The sequence below is a fragment of the Salmo salar genome, unplaced genomic scaffold, assembly GCF_965601325.2.
Source record: "Salmo salar unplaced genomic scaffold, fSalSal1 ptg000271l, whole genome shotgun sequence".
NCBI classification, from domain to species: domain Eukaryota; kingdom Metazoa; phylum Chordata; class Actinopteri; order Salmoniformes; family Salmonidae; genus Salmo; species Salmo salar.
In genome coordinates, this window is record NW_027675342.1 from 481,254 (window position 1) to 495,188 (window position 13,935).

Genomic DNA, 13,935 nt, shown 5'->3' on the forward strand with positions numbered 1-13,935 from the left:
TCTTTGTCTCTCTCTGTCTCTCTGTCTCGCTGTCTCTCTGTCTAAGTCTCTCTGTCTCTCTGTCTCTCTCTGTATCTCTGTTTCGCTGTCTCTCTGTCTCTCTGTCTCTTTGTCTCTCTCTGTCTCTCTGTCTCTCTTTGTCTATGTCTCTCTGTCTCTATGTCTCTCTATTTCTCTGTCTCTCTGTCTCTCTGTCTCTCTGTTTCTCTGTCTCTCTGTCTCTCTGTCTCTCTGTCTCTCTGTTTCTCTGTCTCTCTGTCTCTCTGTCTCTCTGTTTCTCTGTCTCTCTGTCTCTCTGTCTCTCTGTTTCTATGTCTCTCTGTCTCTCTGTGTCTCTGTGTCTCTGTATCTCTGTCTCTCTGTCTCTCTGTCTCTCTGTCTCTCTGTGTCTCTGTGTCTCTGTATCTCTGTCTCTCTGTCTCTCTGTCTCTCTGTCTCTCTGTGTCTCTGTCTCTCTGTCGCTCAGTCTCTCAGTCTTTCTGTCTCTCTGTCTCTCAGTGTCTCTGTCTCTCTGTCTCTCTGTCTCTCTGTGTCTCTGTCTCTCTATCTCTCTGTCTCTCTGTCTCTCTCTGTCTCTCTGTCTCTCTCTGTCTCTCTGTTTCTCTGTCTCTCTGTCTCTCTGTCTCTTTGTCTCTCTCTGTCTCTCTGTCTCTCTTTGTCTATGTCTCTCTGTCTCTATGTCTCTCTATTTCTCTGTCTCTCTGTCTCTCTGTCTCTCTGTTTCTCTGTCTCTCTGTCTCTCTGTCTCTCTGTCTCTGTATCTCTCTCTCTCTCTGTCTCTCTGTCTCTTTGTCTCTCTCTGTCTCTCTGTCTCTCTTTGTCTATGTCTCTCTGTCTCTCTGTTTCTCTGTGTCACTATTTCTCTGTCACTCTGTCTCTCTGTTTCTCTGTCTCTCTGTCTCTCTGTCTCACTGTTTCTCTGTCTCTCTGTCTCTCTGTTTCTCTGTCTCTCTCTGTCTCTCTGTCTCTCTTTGTCTATGTCTCCCTGTCTCTCTTTGTCTATGTCTCTCTGTATCTATGTCTCTCTGTCTCTCTGTCTCTGTCTCTCTGTTTCTCTGTCTCTCTGTCTCTCTGTCTCTGTCTCTCTGTGTCTCTGTCTCTCTGTCTCTCTGTCTCTCTGTTTCTCTGTCTCTCTGTCTCTCTGTCTCACTGTTTCTCTGTCTCTCTGTCTCTCTGTTTCTCTGTCTCTCTGTGTCTCTGTCTCTCTGTTTCTCTGTCTCTCTGTCTCTCTGTGTCTCTGTGTCTCTGTGTCTCTGTCTCTCTGTCTCTCAGTCTCTCTGTGTCTCTGTCTCTCTGTCTCTCAGTCTCTCAGTCGCTCTGTCTCTCTGTCTCTCAGTGTCTCTGTCTCTCTGTCTCTCTGTCTGTCTGTCTCTCTGTGTCTCTGTCTCTCTATCTCTCTGTCTCTCTGTCTCTCTGTCTCTCTCTGTCTCTCTGTCTCTCTCTGTCTCTGTCTCTCTGTCTCTCTATCTCTCTGTCACTCTGTTTCTCTGTCTCTCTGTCTCTCTGTGTCTCTGTCTCTCTGTCTCTCTGTCTCTCTGTCTCTCTGTCACTCTGTCTCTTTGTCTCTCTCTGTCTCTCTGTTTCTCTGTCTCTCTGTCTCTCTGTCTCTCTGTTTCTCTGTCTCTCTGTCTCTCTGTCTCTCTGTTTCTATGTCTCTGTGTCTCTCTGTGTCTCTGTGTCTCTGTATCTCTGTCTCTCTGTCTCTCTGTGTCTCTGTCTCTCTGTCTCTCAGTCTCTCAGTCTCTCTGTCTCTCTGTCTCTCAGTGTCTCTGTCTCTCTGTCTCTCTGTCTCTCTGTGTCTCTGTCTCTCTATCTCTCTGTCTCTCTGTCTCTCTCTGTCTCTCTGTCTCTCTGTTTCTCTGTCTCTCTGTCTCTCTTTGTCTCTATTTCTCTGTCGCTCTGTCTCTCTGTCTCTCTGTCTAAGTCTCTCTGTCTCTCTGTCTCTCTGTCTCTCTCTGTCTCTCTGTCTCTCTTTGTCTATGTCTCTCTGTCTCTCTTTGTCTATGTCTCTCTGTATCTATGTCTCTCTGTTTCTCTGTCTCTGTCTCTCTGTTTCTCTGTCTCTCTGTCTCTCTGTCTCTGTCTCTCTGTGTCTCTGTCTCTCTGTCTCTCTGTTTCTCTGTCTCTCTGTCTCTCTGTCTCACTGTTTCTCTGTCTCTCTGTCTCTCTGTTTCTCTGTCTCTCTGTGTCTCTGTCTCTCTGTTTCTCTGTCTCTCTGTCTCTCTGTGTCTCTGTGTCTCTGTGTCTCTGTCTCTCTGTCTCGCTGTCTCTCAGTCTCTCTGTGTCTCTGTCTCTCTGTCTCTCAGTCTCTCAGTCTCTCTGTCTCTCTGTCTCTCAGTGTCTCTGTCTCTCTGTCTCTCTGTGTCTCTGTCTCTCTATCTCTCTGTCTCTCTGTCTCTCTGTCTCTCTCTGTCTCTCTGTCTCTCTCTGTCTCTCTGTCTCTCTGTCTCTCTATGTCTATGTCTCTCTGTCTCTCTGTCTCTCTGTCTCTCTATCTCTCTGTCTCTCTGTATCTCTGTCTCTCTGTCTCTCTGTCTGTCTCTCTGTGTCTCTGTCTCTCTGTCTCTCTGTCACTCTGTCTCTTTGTCTCTCTCTGTCTCTCTGTCTCTCTGTCTCTCTATTTCTCTGTCTCTTTGTCTCTCTCTGTATCTCTGTTTCGCTGTCTCTCTGTCTCTCTGTCTCTTTGTCTCTCTCTGTCTCTCTGTCTCTCTTTGTCTATGTCTCTCTGTCTCTATGTCTCTCTATTTCTCTGTCTCTCTGTCTCTCTGTCTCTCTGTTTCTCTGTCTCTCTGTCTCTCTGTCTCTCTGTCTCTCTGTTTCTCTGTCTCTCTGTCTCTCTGTCTCTCTGTTTCTCTGTCTCTCTGTCTCTCTGTCTCTCTGTTTCTATGTCTCTCTGTCTCTCTGTGTCTCTGTGTCTCTGTATCTCTGTCTCTCTGTCTCTCTGTCTCTCTGTCTCTCTGTGTCTCTGTGTCTCTGTATCTATGTCTCTCTGTCTCTCTGTCTCTCTGTCTCTCTGTGTCTCTGTCTCTCTGTCTCTCAGTCTCTCAGTCTCTCTGTCTCTCTGTCTCTCAGTGTCTCTGTCTCTCTGTCTCTCTGTCTCTCTGTGTCTCTGTCTCTCTATCTCTCTGTCTCTCTGTCTCTCTCTGTCTCTCTGTCTCTCTCTGTCTCTCTGTTTCTCTGTCTCTCTGTCTCTCTGTCTCTTTGTCTCTCTCTGTCTCTCTGTCTCTCTTTGTCTATGTCTCTCTGTCTCTATGTCTCTCTATTTCTCTGTCTCTCTGTCTCTCTGTCTCTCTGTTTCTCTGTGTCTCTATTTCTCTGTCACTCTGTCTCTCTGTCTCTCTGTCTAAGTCTCTCTGTCTCTCTGTCTCTCTGTCTCTCTCTGTCTCTCTGTCTCTCTTTGTCTATGTCTCCCTGTCTCTCTTTGTCTATGTCTCTCTGTATCTATGTCTCTCTGTCTCTCTGTCTCTGTCTCTCTGTTTCTCTGTCTCTCTGTCTCTCTGTCTCTGTCTCTCTGTGTCTCTGTCTCTCTGTCTCTCTGTCTCTCTGTTTCTCTGTCTCTCTGTCTCTCTGTCTCACTGTTTCTCTGTCTCTCTGTCTCTCTGTTTCTCTGTCTCTCTGTGTCTCTGTCTCTCTGTTTCTCTGTCTCTCTGTATCTCTGTGTCTCTGTGTCTCTGTGTCTCTGTCTCTCTGTCTCTCAGTCTCTCTGTGTCTCTGTCTCTCTGTCTCTCTTTCTAAGTCTCTCTGTCTCTCTGTCTCTCTGTCTCTCTCTGTCTCTCTGTCTCTCTTTGTCTATGTCTCTCTGTCTCTCTTTGTCTATGTCTCTCTGTATCTATGTCTCTCTGTCTCTCTGTCTCTGTCTCTCTGTTTCTCTGTCTCTCTGTCTCTCTGTCTCTGTCTCTCTGTGTCTCTGTCTCTCTGTCTCTCTGTTTCTCTGTCTCTCTGTCTCTCTGTCTCACTGTTTCTCTGTCTCTCTGTCTCTCTGTTTCTCTGTCTCTCTGTGTCTCTGTCTCTCTGTTTCTCTGTCTCTCTGTCTCTCTGTGTCTCTGTGTCTCTGTGTCTCTGTCTCTCTGTCTCGCTGTCTCTCAGTCTCTCTGTGTCTCTGTCTCTCTGTCTCTCAGTCTCTCAGTCTCTCTGTCTCTCTGTCTCTCAGTGTCTCTGTCTCTCTGTCTCTCTGTGTCTCTGTCTCTCTATCTCTCTGTCTCTCTGTCTCTCTGTCTCTCTCTGTCTCTCTGTCTCTCTCTGTCTCTCTGTCTCTCTGTCTCTCTATGTCTATGTCTCTCTGTCTCTCTGTCTCTCTGTCTCTCTATCTCTCTGTCTCTCTGTATCTCTGTCTCTCTGTCTCTCTGTCTGTCTCTCTGTGTCTCTGTCTCTCTGTCTCTCTGTCACTCTGTCTCTTTGTCTCTCTCTGTCTCTCTGTCTCTCTGTCTCTCTATTTCTCTGTCTCTTTGTCTCTCTCTGTATCTCTGTTTCGCTGTCTCTCTGTCTCTCTGTCTCTTTGTCTCTCTCTGTCTCTCTGTCTCTCTTTGTCTATGTCTCTCTGTCTCTATGTCTCTCTATTTCTCTGTCTCTCTGTCTCTCTGTCTCTCTGTTTCTCTGTCTCTCTGTCTCTCTGTCTCTCTGTCTCTCTGTTTCTCTGTCTCTCTGTCTCTCTGTCTCTCTGTTTCTCTGTCTCTCTGTCTCTCTGTCTCTCTGTTTCTATGTCTCTCTGTCTCTCTGTGTCTCTGTGTCTCTGTATCTCTGTCTCTCTGTCTCTCTGTCTCTCTGTCTCTCTGTGTCTCTGTGTCTCTGTATCTCTGTCTCTCTGTCTCTCTGTCTCTCTGTCTCTCTGTGTCTCTGTCTCTCTGTCTCTCAGTCTCTCAGTCTCTCTGTCTCTCTGTCTCTCAGTGTCTCTGTCTCTCTGTCTCTCTGTCTCTCTGTGTCTCTGTCTCTCTATCTCTCTGTCTCTCTGTCTCTCTCTGTCTCTCTGTCTCTCTCTGTCTCTCTGTTTCTCTGTCTCTCTGTCTCTCTGTCTCTTTGTCTCTCTCTGTCTCTCTATCTCTCTTTGTCTATGTCTCTCTGTCTCTATGTCTCTCTATTTCTCTGTCTCTCTGTCTCTCTGTCTCTCTGTTTCTCTGTGTCTCTATTTCTCTGTCACTCTGTCTCTCTGTCTCTCTGTCTAAGTCTCTCTGTCTCTCTGTCTCTCTGTCTCTCTCTGTCTCTCTGTCTCTCTTTGTCTATGTCTCCCTGTCTCTCTTTGTCTATGTCTCTCTGTATCTATGTCTCTCTGTCTCTCTGTCTCTGTCTCTCTGTTTCTCTGTCTCTCTGTCTCTCTGTCTCTGTCTCTCTGTGTCTCTGTCTCTCTGTCTCTCTGTCTCTCTGTTTCTCTGTCTCTCTGTCTCTCTGTCTCACTGTTTCTCTGTCTCTCTGTCTCTCTGTTTCTCTGTCTCTCTGTGTCTCTGTCTCTCTGTTTCTCTGTCTCTCTGTATCTCTGTGTCTCTGTGTCTCTGTGTCTCTGTCTCTCTGTCTCTCAGTCTCTCTGTGTCTCTGTCTCTCTGTCTCTCAGTCTCTCAGTCTCTCTGTCTCTCTGTCTCTCAGTGTCTCTGTCTCTCTGTCTCTCTGTCTCTCTGTCTCTCTGTGTCTCTGTCTCTCTATCTCTCTGTCTCTCTGTCTCTCTGTCTCTCTCTGTCTCTCTGTCTCTCTCTGTCTCTGTCTCTCTGTCTCTCTATCTCTCTGTCACTCTGTTTCTCTGTCTCTCTGTCTCTCTGTGTCTCTGTCTCTCTGTCTCTCTGTCTCTCTGTCTCTCTGTCACTCTGTCTCTTTGTCTCTCTCTGTCTCTCTGTTTCTCTGTCTCTCTGTCTCTCTGTCTCTCTGTTTCTCTGTCTCTCTGTCTCTCTGTCTCTCTGTTTCTATGTCTCTGTGTCTCTCTGTGTCTCTGTGTCTCTGTATCTCTGTCTCTCTGTCTCTCTGTGTCTCTGTCTCTCTGTCTCTCAGTCTCTCAGTCTCTCTGTCTCTCTGTCTCTCAGTGTCTCTGTCTCTCTGTCTCTCTGTGTCTCTGTCTCTCTATCTCTCTGTCTCTCTGTCTCTCTCTGTCTCTCTGTCTCTCTCTGTCTCTCTGTTTCTCTGTCTCTCTGTCTCTCTGTCTCTTTGTCTCTATCTGTCTCTCTGTCTCTCTTTGTCTATGTCTCTCTGTCTCTATGTCTCTCTATTTCTCTGTCTCTCTGTCTCTCTGTCTCTCTGTTTCTCTGTCTCTCTGTCTCTCTGTCTCTCTGTCTCTCTGTCTCTCTGTCTCTGTCTCTCTGTGTCTCTGTCTCTCTGTCTCTCTGTCTCTGTCTCTCTGTTTCTCTGTCTCTCTGTCTCTCTGTCTCTGTCTCTCTGTGTCTCTGTCTCTCTGTCTCTCTGTCTCTCTGTTTCTCTGTCTCTCTGTCTCTCTGTCTCACTGTTTCTCTGTCTCTCTGTCTCTCTGTTTCTCTGTCTCTCTGTGTCTCTGTCTCTCTGTTTCTCTGTCTCTCTGTCTCTCTGTGTCTCTGTGTCTCTGTGTCTCTGTCTCTCTGTCTCTCAGTCTCTCTGTGTCTCTGTCTCTCTGTCTCTCAGTCTCTCAGTCGCTCTGTCTCTCTGTCTCTCAGTGTCTCTGTCTCTCTGTCTCTCTGTCTGTCTGTCTCTCTGTGTCTCTGTCTCTCTATCTCTCTGTCTCTCTGTCTCTCTGTCTCTCTCTGTCTCTCTGTCTCTCTCTGTCTCTGTCTCTCTGTCTCTCTATCTCTCTGTCACTCTGTTTCTCTGTCTCTCTGTCTCTCTGTGTCTCTGTCTCTCTGTCTCTCTGTCTCTCTGTCTCTCTGTCACTCTGTCTCTTTGTCTCTCTCTGTCTCTCTGTTTCTCTGTCTCTCTGTCTCTCTGTCTCTCTGTTTCTCTGTCTCTCTGTCTCTCTGTCTCTCTGTTTCTATGTCTCTGTGTCTCTCTGTGTCTCTGTGTCTCTGTATCTCTGTCTCTCTGTCTCTCTGTGTCTCTGTCTCTCTGTCTCTCAGTCTCTCAGTCTCTCTGTCTCTCTGTCTCTCAGTGTCTCTGTCTCTCTGTCTCTCTGTCTCTCTGTGTCTCTGTCTCTCTATCTCTCTGTCTCTCTGTCTCTCTCTGTCTCTCTGTCTTTCTGTTTCTCTGTCTCTCTGTCTCTCTGTCTCTCTTTGTCTCTATTTCTCTGTCGCTCTGTCTCTCTGTCTCTCTGTCTAAGTCTCTCTGTCTCTCTGTCTCTCTGTCTCTCTCTGTCTCTCTGTCTCTCTTTGTCTATGTCTCTCTGTCTCTCTTTGTCTATGTCTCTCTGTATCTATGTCTCTCTGTCTCTCTGTCTCTGTCTCTCTGTTTCTCTGTCTCTCTGTCTCTCTGTCTCTGTCTCTCTGTGTCTCTGTCTCTCTGTCTCTCTGTTTCTCTGTCTCTCTGTCTCTCTGTCTCACTGTTTCTCTGTCTCTCTGTCTCTCTGTTTCTCTGTCTATCTGTGTCTCTGTCTCTCTGTTTCTCTGTCTCTCTGTCTCTCTGTGTCTCTGTGTCTCTGTGTCTCTGTCTCTCTGTCTCGCTGTCTCTCAGTCTCTCTGTGTCTCTGTCTCTCTGTCTCTCAGTCTCTCAGTCTCTCTGTCTCTCTGTCTCTCAGTGTCTCTGTCTCTCTGTCTCTCTGTGTCTCTGTCTCTCTATCTCTCTGTCTCTCTGTCTCTCTGTCTCTCTCTGTCTCTCTGTCTCTCTGTCTCTCTATGTCTATGTCTCTCTGTCTCTCTGTCTCTCTGTCTCTCTATCTCTCTGTCTCTCTGTATCTCTGTCTCTCTGTCTCTCTGTCTGTCTCTCTGTGTCTCTGTCTCTCTGTCTCTCTGTCACTCTGTCTCTTTGTCTCTCTCTGTCTCTCTGTCTCTCTGTCTCTCTATTTCTCTGTCTCTTTGTCTCTCTCTGTATCTCTGTTTCGCTGTCTCTCTGTCTCTCTGTCTCTTTGTCTCTCTCTGTCTCTCTGTCTCTCTTTGTCTATGTCTCTCTGTCTCTATGTCTCTCTATTTCTCTGTCTCTCTGTCTCTCTGTCTCTCTGTTTCTCTGTCTCTCTGTCTCTCTGTCTCTCTGTCTCTCTGTTTCTCTGTCTCTCTGTCTCTCTGTCTCTCTGTTTCTCTGTCTCTCTGTCTCTCTGTCTCTCTGTTTCTATGTCTCTCTGTCTCTCTGTGTCTCTGTGTCTCTGTATCTCTGTCTCTCTGTCTCTCTGTCTCTCTGTCTCTCTGTGTCTCTGTGTCTCTGTATCTCTGTCTCTCTGTCTCTCTGTGTCTCTGTCTCTCTGTCTCTCAGTCTCTCAGTCTCTCTGTCTCTCTGTCTCTCAGTGTCTCTGTCTCTCTGTCTCTCTGTCTCTCTGTGTCTCTGTCTCTCTATCTCTCTGTCTCTCTGTCTCTCTCTGTCTCTCTGTCTCTCTGTTTCTCTGTCTCTCTGTCTCTCTGTCTCTCTTTGTCTCTATTTCTCTGTCGCTCTGTCTCTCTGTCTCTCTGTCTAAGTCTCTCTGTCTCTCTGTCTCTCTGTCTCTCTCTGTCTCTCTGTCTCTCTTTGTCTATGTCTCTCTGTCTCTCTTTGTCTATGTCTCTCTGTATCTATGTCTCTCTGTCTCTCTGTCTCTGTCTCTCTGTTTCTCTGTCTCTCTGTCTCTCTGTCTCTGTCTCTCTGTGTCTCTGTCTCTCTGTCTCTCTGTTTCTCTGTCTCTCTGTCTCTCTGTCTCACTGTTTCTCTGTCTCTCTGTCTCTCTGTTTCTCTGTCTCTCTGTGTCTCTGTCTCTCTGTTTCTCTGTCTCTCTGTCTCTCTGTGTCTCTGTGTCTCTGTGTCTCTGTCTCTCTGTCTCGCTGTCTCTCAGTCTCTCTGTGTCTCTGTCTCTCTGTCTCTCAGTCTCTCAGTCTCTCTGTCTCTCTGTCTCTCAGTGTCTCTGTCTCTCTGTCTCTCTGTGTCTCTGTCTCTCTATCTCTCTGTCTCTCTGTCTCTCTGTCTCTCTCTGTCTCTCTGTCTCTCTGTCTCTCTATGTCTATGTCTCTCTGTCTCTCTGTCTCTCTGTCTCTCTATCTCTCTGTCTCTCTGTATCTCTGTCTCTCTGTCTCTCTGTCTGTCTCTCTGTGTCTCTGTCTCTCTGTCTCTCTGTCACTCTGTCTCTTTGTCTCTCTCTGTCTCTCTGTCTCTCTGTCTCTCTATTTCTCTGTCTCTTTGTCTCTCTCTGTATCTCTGTTTCGCTGTCTCTCTGTCTCTCTGTCTCTTTGTCTCTCTCTGTCTCTCTGTCTCTCTTTGTCTATGTCTCTCTGTCTCTATGTCTCTCTATTTCTCTGTCTCTCTGTCTCTCTGTCTCTCTGTTTCTCTGTCTCTCTGTCTCTCTGTCTCTCTGTCTCTCTGTTTCTCTGTCTCTCTGTCTCTCTGTCTCTCTGTTTCTCTGTCTCTCTGTCTCTCTGTCTCTCTGTTTCTATGTCTCTCTGTCTCTCTGTGTCTCTGTGTCTCTGTATCTCTGTCTCTCTGTCTCTCTGTCTCTCTGTCTCTCTGTGTCTCTGTGTCTCTGTATCTCTGTCTCTCTGTCTCTCTGTCTCTCTGTCTCTCTGTGTCTCTGTCTCTCTGTCTCTCAGTCTCTCAGTCTCTCTGTCTCTCTGTCTCTCAGTGTCTCTGTCTCTCTGTCTCTCTGTCTCTCTGTGTCTCTGTCTCTCTATCTCTCTGTCTCTCTGTCTCTCTCTGTCTCTCTGTCTCTCTCTGTCTCTCTGTTTCTCTGTCTCTCTGTCTCTCTGTCTCTTTGTCTCTCTCTGTCTCTCTGTCTCTCTTTGTCTATGTCTCTCTGTCTCTATGTCTCTCTATTTCTCTGTCTCTCTGTCTCTCTGTCTCTCTGTTTCTCTGTGTCTCTATTTCTCTGTCACTCTGTCTCTCTGTCTCTCTGTCTAAGTCTCTCTGTCTCTCTGTCTCTCTGTCTCTCTCTGTCTCTCTGTCTCTCTTTGTCTATGTCTCCCTGTCTCTCTTTGTCTATGTCTCTCTGTATCTATGTCTCTCTGTCTCTCTGTCTCTGTCTCTCTGTTTCTCTGTCTCTCTGTCTCTCTGTCTCTGTCTCTCTGTGTCTCTGTCTCTCTGTCTCTCTGTCTCTCTGTTTCTCTGTCTCTCTGTCTCTCTGTCTCACTGTTTCTCTGTCTCTCTGTCTCTCTGTTTCTCTGTCTCTCTGTGTCTCTGTCTCTCTGTTTCTCTGTCTCTCTGTATCTCTGTGTCTCTGTGTCTCTGTGTCTCTGTCTCTCTGTCTCTCAGTCTCTCTGTGTCTCTGTCTCTCTGTCTCTCTGTCTAAGTCTCTCTGTCTCTCTGTCTCTCTGTCTCTCTCTGTCTCTCTGTCTCTCTTTGTCTATGTCTCTCTGTCTCTCTTTGTCTATGTCTCTCTGTATCTATGTCTCTCTGTCTCTCTGTCTCTGTCTCTCTGTTTCTCTGTCTCTCTGTCTCTCTGTCTCTGTCTCTCTGTGTCTCTGTCTCTCTGTCTCTCTGTTTCTCTGTCTCTCTGTCTCTCTGTCTCACTGTTTCTCTGTCTCTCTGTCTCTCTGTTTCTCTGTCTCTCTGTGTCTCTGTCTCTCTGTTTCTCTGTCTCTCTGTCTCTCTGTGTCTCTGTGTCTCTGTGTCTCTGTCTCTCTGTCTCGCTGTCTCTCAGTCTCTCTGTGTCTCTGTCTCTCTGTCTCTCAGTCTCTCAGTCTCTCTGTCTCTCTGTCTCTCAGTGTCTCTGTCTCTCTGTCTCTCTGTGTCTCTGTCTCTCTATCTCTCTGTCTCTCTGTCTCTCTGTCTCTCTCTGTCTCTCTGTCTCTCTCTGTCTCTCTGTCTCTCTGTCTCTCTATGTCTATGTCTCTCTGTCTCTCTGTCTCTCTGTCTCTCTATCTCTCTGTCTCTCTGTATCTCTGTCTCTCTGTCTCTCTGTCTGTCTCTCTGTGTCTCTGTCTCTCTGTCTCTCTGTCACTCTGTCTCTTTGTCTCTCTCTGTCTCTCTGTCTCTCTGTCTCTCTATTTCTCTGTCTCTTTGTCTCTCTCTGTATCTCTGTTTCGCTGTCTCTCTGTCTCTCTGTCTCTTTGTCTCTCTCTGTCTCTCTGTCTCTCTTTGTCTATGTCTCTCTGTCTCTATGTCTCTCTATTTCTCTGTCTCTCTGTCTCTCTGTCTCTCTGTTTCTCTGTCTCTCTGTCTCTCTGTCTCTCTGTCTCTCTGTTTCTCTGTCTCTCTGTCTCTCTGTCTCTCTGTTTCTCTGTCTCTCTGTCTCTCTGTCTCTCTGTTTCTATGTCTCTCTGTCTCTCTGTGTCTCTGTGTCTCTGTATCTCTGTCTCTCTGTCTCTCTGTCTCTCTGTCTCTCTGTGTCTCTGTGTCTCTGTATCTCTGTCTCTCTGTCTCTCTGTCTCTCTGTCTCTCAGTGTCTCTGTCTCTCTGTCTCTCTGTCTCTCTGTGTCTCTGTCTCTCTATCTCTCTGTCTCTCTGTCTCTCTCTGTCTCTCTGTCTCTCTCTGTCTCTCTGTTTCTCTGTCTCTCTGTCTCTCTGTCTCTTTGTCTCTCTCTGTCTCTCTATCTCTCTTTGTCTATGTCTCTCTGTCTCTATGTCTCTCTATTTCTCTGTCTCTCTGTCTCTCTGTCTCTCTGTTTCTCTGTGTCTCTATTTCTCTGTCACTCTGTCTCTCTGTCTCTCTGTCTAAGTCTCTCTGTCTCTCTGTCTCTCTGTCTCTCTCTGTCTCTCTGTCTCTCTTTGTCTATGTCTCCCTGTCTCTCTTTGTCTATGTCTCTCTGTATCTATGTCTCTCTGTCTCTCTGTCTCTGTCTCTCTGTTTCTCTGTCTCTCTGTCTCTCTGTCTCTGTCTCTCTGTGTCTCTGTCTCTCTGTCTCTCTGTCTCTCTGTTTCTCTGTCTCTCTGTCTCTCTGTCTCACTGTTTCTCTGTCTCTCTGTCTCTCTGTTTCTCTGTCTCTCTGTGTCTCTGTCTCTCTGTTTCTCTGTCTCTCTGTATCTCTGTGTCTCTGTGTCTCTGTGTCTCTGTCTCTCTGTCTCTCAGTCTCTCTGTGTCTCTGTCTCTCTGTCTCTCAGTCTCTCAGTCTCTCTGTCTCTCTGTCTCTCAGTGTCTCTGTCTCTCTGTCTCTCTGTCTCTCTGTCTCTCTGTGTCTCTGTCTCTCTATCTCTCTGTCTCTCTGTCTCTCTGTCTCTCTCTGTCTCTCTGTCTCTCTCTGTCTCTGTCTCTCTGTCTCTCTATCTCTCTGTCACTCTGTTTCTCTGTCTCTCTGTCTCTCTGTGTCTCTGTCTCTCTGTCTCTCTGTCTCTCTGTCTCTCTGTCACTCTGTCTCTTGGTCTCTCTCTGTCTCTCTGTTTCTCTGTCTCTCTGTCTCTCTGTCTCTCTGTTTCTCTGTCTCTCTGTCTCTCTGTCTCTCTGTTTCTATGTCTCTGTGTCTCTCTGTGTCTCTGTGTCTCTGTATCTCTGTCTCTCTGTCTCTCTGTGTCTCTGTCTCTCTGTCTCTCAGTCTCTCAGTCTCTCTGTCTCTCTGTCTCTCAGTGTCTCTGTCTCTCTGTCTCTCTGTGTCTCTGTCTCTCTATCTCTCTGTCTCTCTGTCTCTCTCTGTCTCTCTGTCTCTCTCTGTCTCTCTGTTTCTCTGTCTCTCTGTCTCTCTGTCTCTTTGTCTCTATCTGTCTCTCTGTCTCTCTTTGTCTATGTCTCTCTGTCTCTATGTCTCTCTATTTCTCTGTCTCTCTGTCTCTCTGTCTCTCTGTTTCTCTGTCTCTCTGTCTCTCTGTCTCTCTGTCTCTCTGTCTCTCTGTTTCTCTGTCTCTCTGTCTCTCTGTCTCTCTGTTTCTCTGTCTCTCTGTCTCTCTGTGTCTCTGTCTCTCTATCTCTCTGTCTCTCTGTCTCTCTCTGTCTCTCTGTCTCTCTCTGTCTCTCTGTTTCTCTGTCTCTCTGTCTCTCTGTCTCTCTGTTTCTCTGTCTCTCTGTCTCTCTGTCTCTCTGTGTCTCTATTGCTCTGTCTCTCTGTCTCGCTGTCTCTCTGTCTAAGTCTCTCTGTCTCTCTGTCTCTCTGTGTCTCTATTGCTCTGTCTCTCTGTCTCGCTGTCTCTCTGTCTAAGTCTCTCTGTCTCTCTGTCTCTCTCTGTATCTCTGTTTCGCTGTCTCTCTGTCTCTCTGTCTCTTTGTCTCTCTCTGTCTCTCTGTCTCTCTTTGTCTATGTCTCTCTGTCTCTATGTCTCTCTATTTCTCTGTCTCTCTGTCTCTCTGTCTCTCTGTTTCTCTGTCTCTCTGTCTCTCTGTCTCTCTGTCTCTCTGTCTCTCTGTCTCACTCTCTCTGTCTCTCTGTTTCTCTGTATCTCTGTTTCTCTGTCTCTCTGTCTCTCTGTCTCTCTGTTTCTCTGTCTCTCTGTCTCTCTGTCTCTCTTTGTCTCTATTTCTCTGTCTCTCTGTCTCTCTGTCTCTCTGTCTAAGTCTCTCTGTCTCTCTGTCTCTCTGTCTCTCTCTGTCTCTCTGTCTCTCTTTGTCTATGTCTCTCTGTCTCTCTTTGTCTATGTCTCTCTGTATCTATGTCTCTCTGTCTCTCTGTCTCTGTCTCTCTGTTTCTCTGTCTCTCTGTCTCTCTGTCTCTGTCTCTCTGTGTCTCTGTCTCTCTGTCTCTCTGTTTCTCTGTCTCTCTGTCTCTCTGTCTCACTGTTTCTCTGTCTCTCTGTCTCTCTGTTTCTCTGTCTCTCTGTGTCTCTGTCTCTCTGTTTCTCTGTCTCTCTGTCTCTCTGTGTCTCTGTGTCTCTGTGTCTCTGTCTCTCTGTCTCGCTGTCTCTCAGTCTCTCTGTGTCTCTGTCTCTCTGTCTCTCAGTCTCTCTGTCTCTCTGTCTCTCTGTCTCTCAGTGTCTCTGTCTCTCTGTCTCTCTGTGTCTCTGTCTCTCTATCTCTCTGTCTCTCTGTCTCTCTGTCTCTCTCTGTCTCTCTGTCTCTCTCTGTCTCTCTGTCTCTCTGTCTCTCTATGT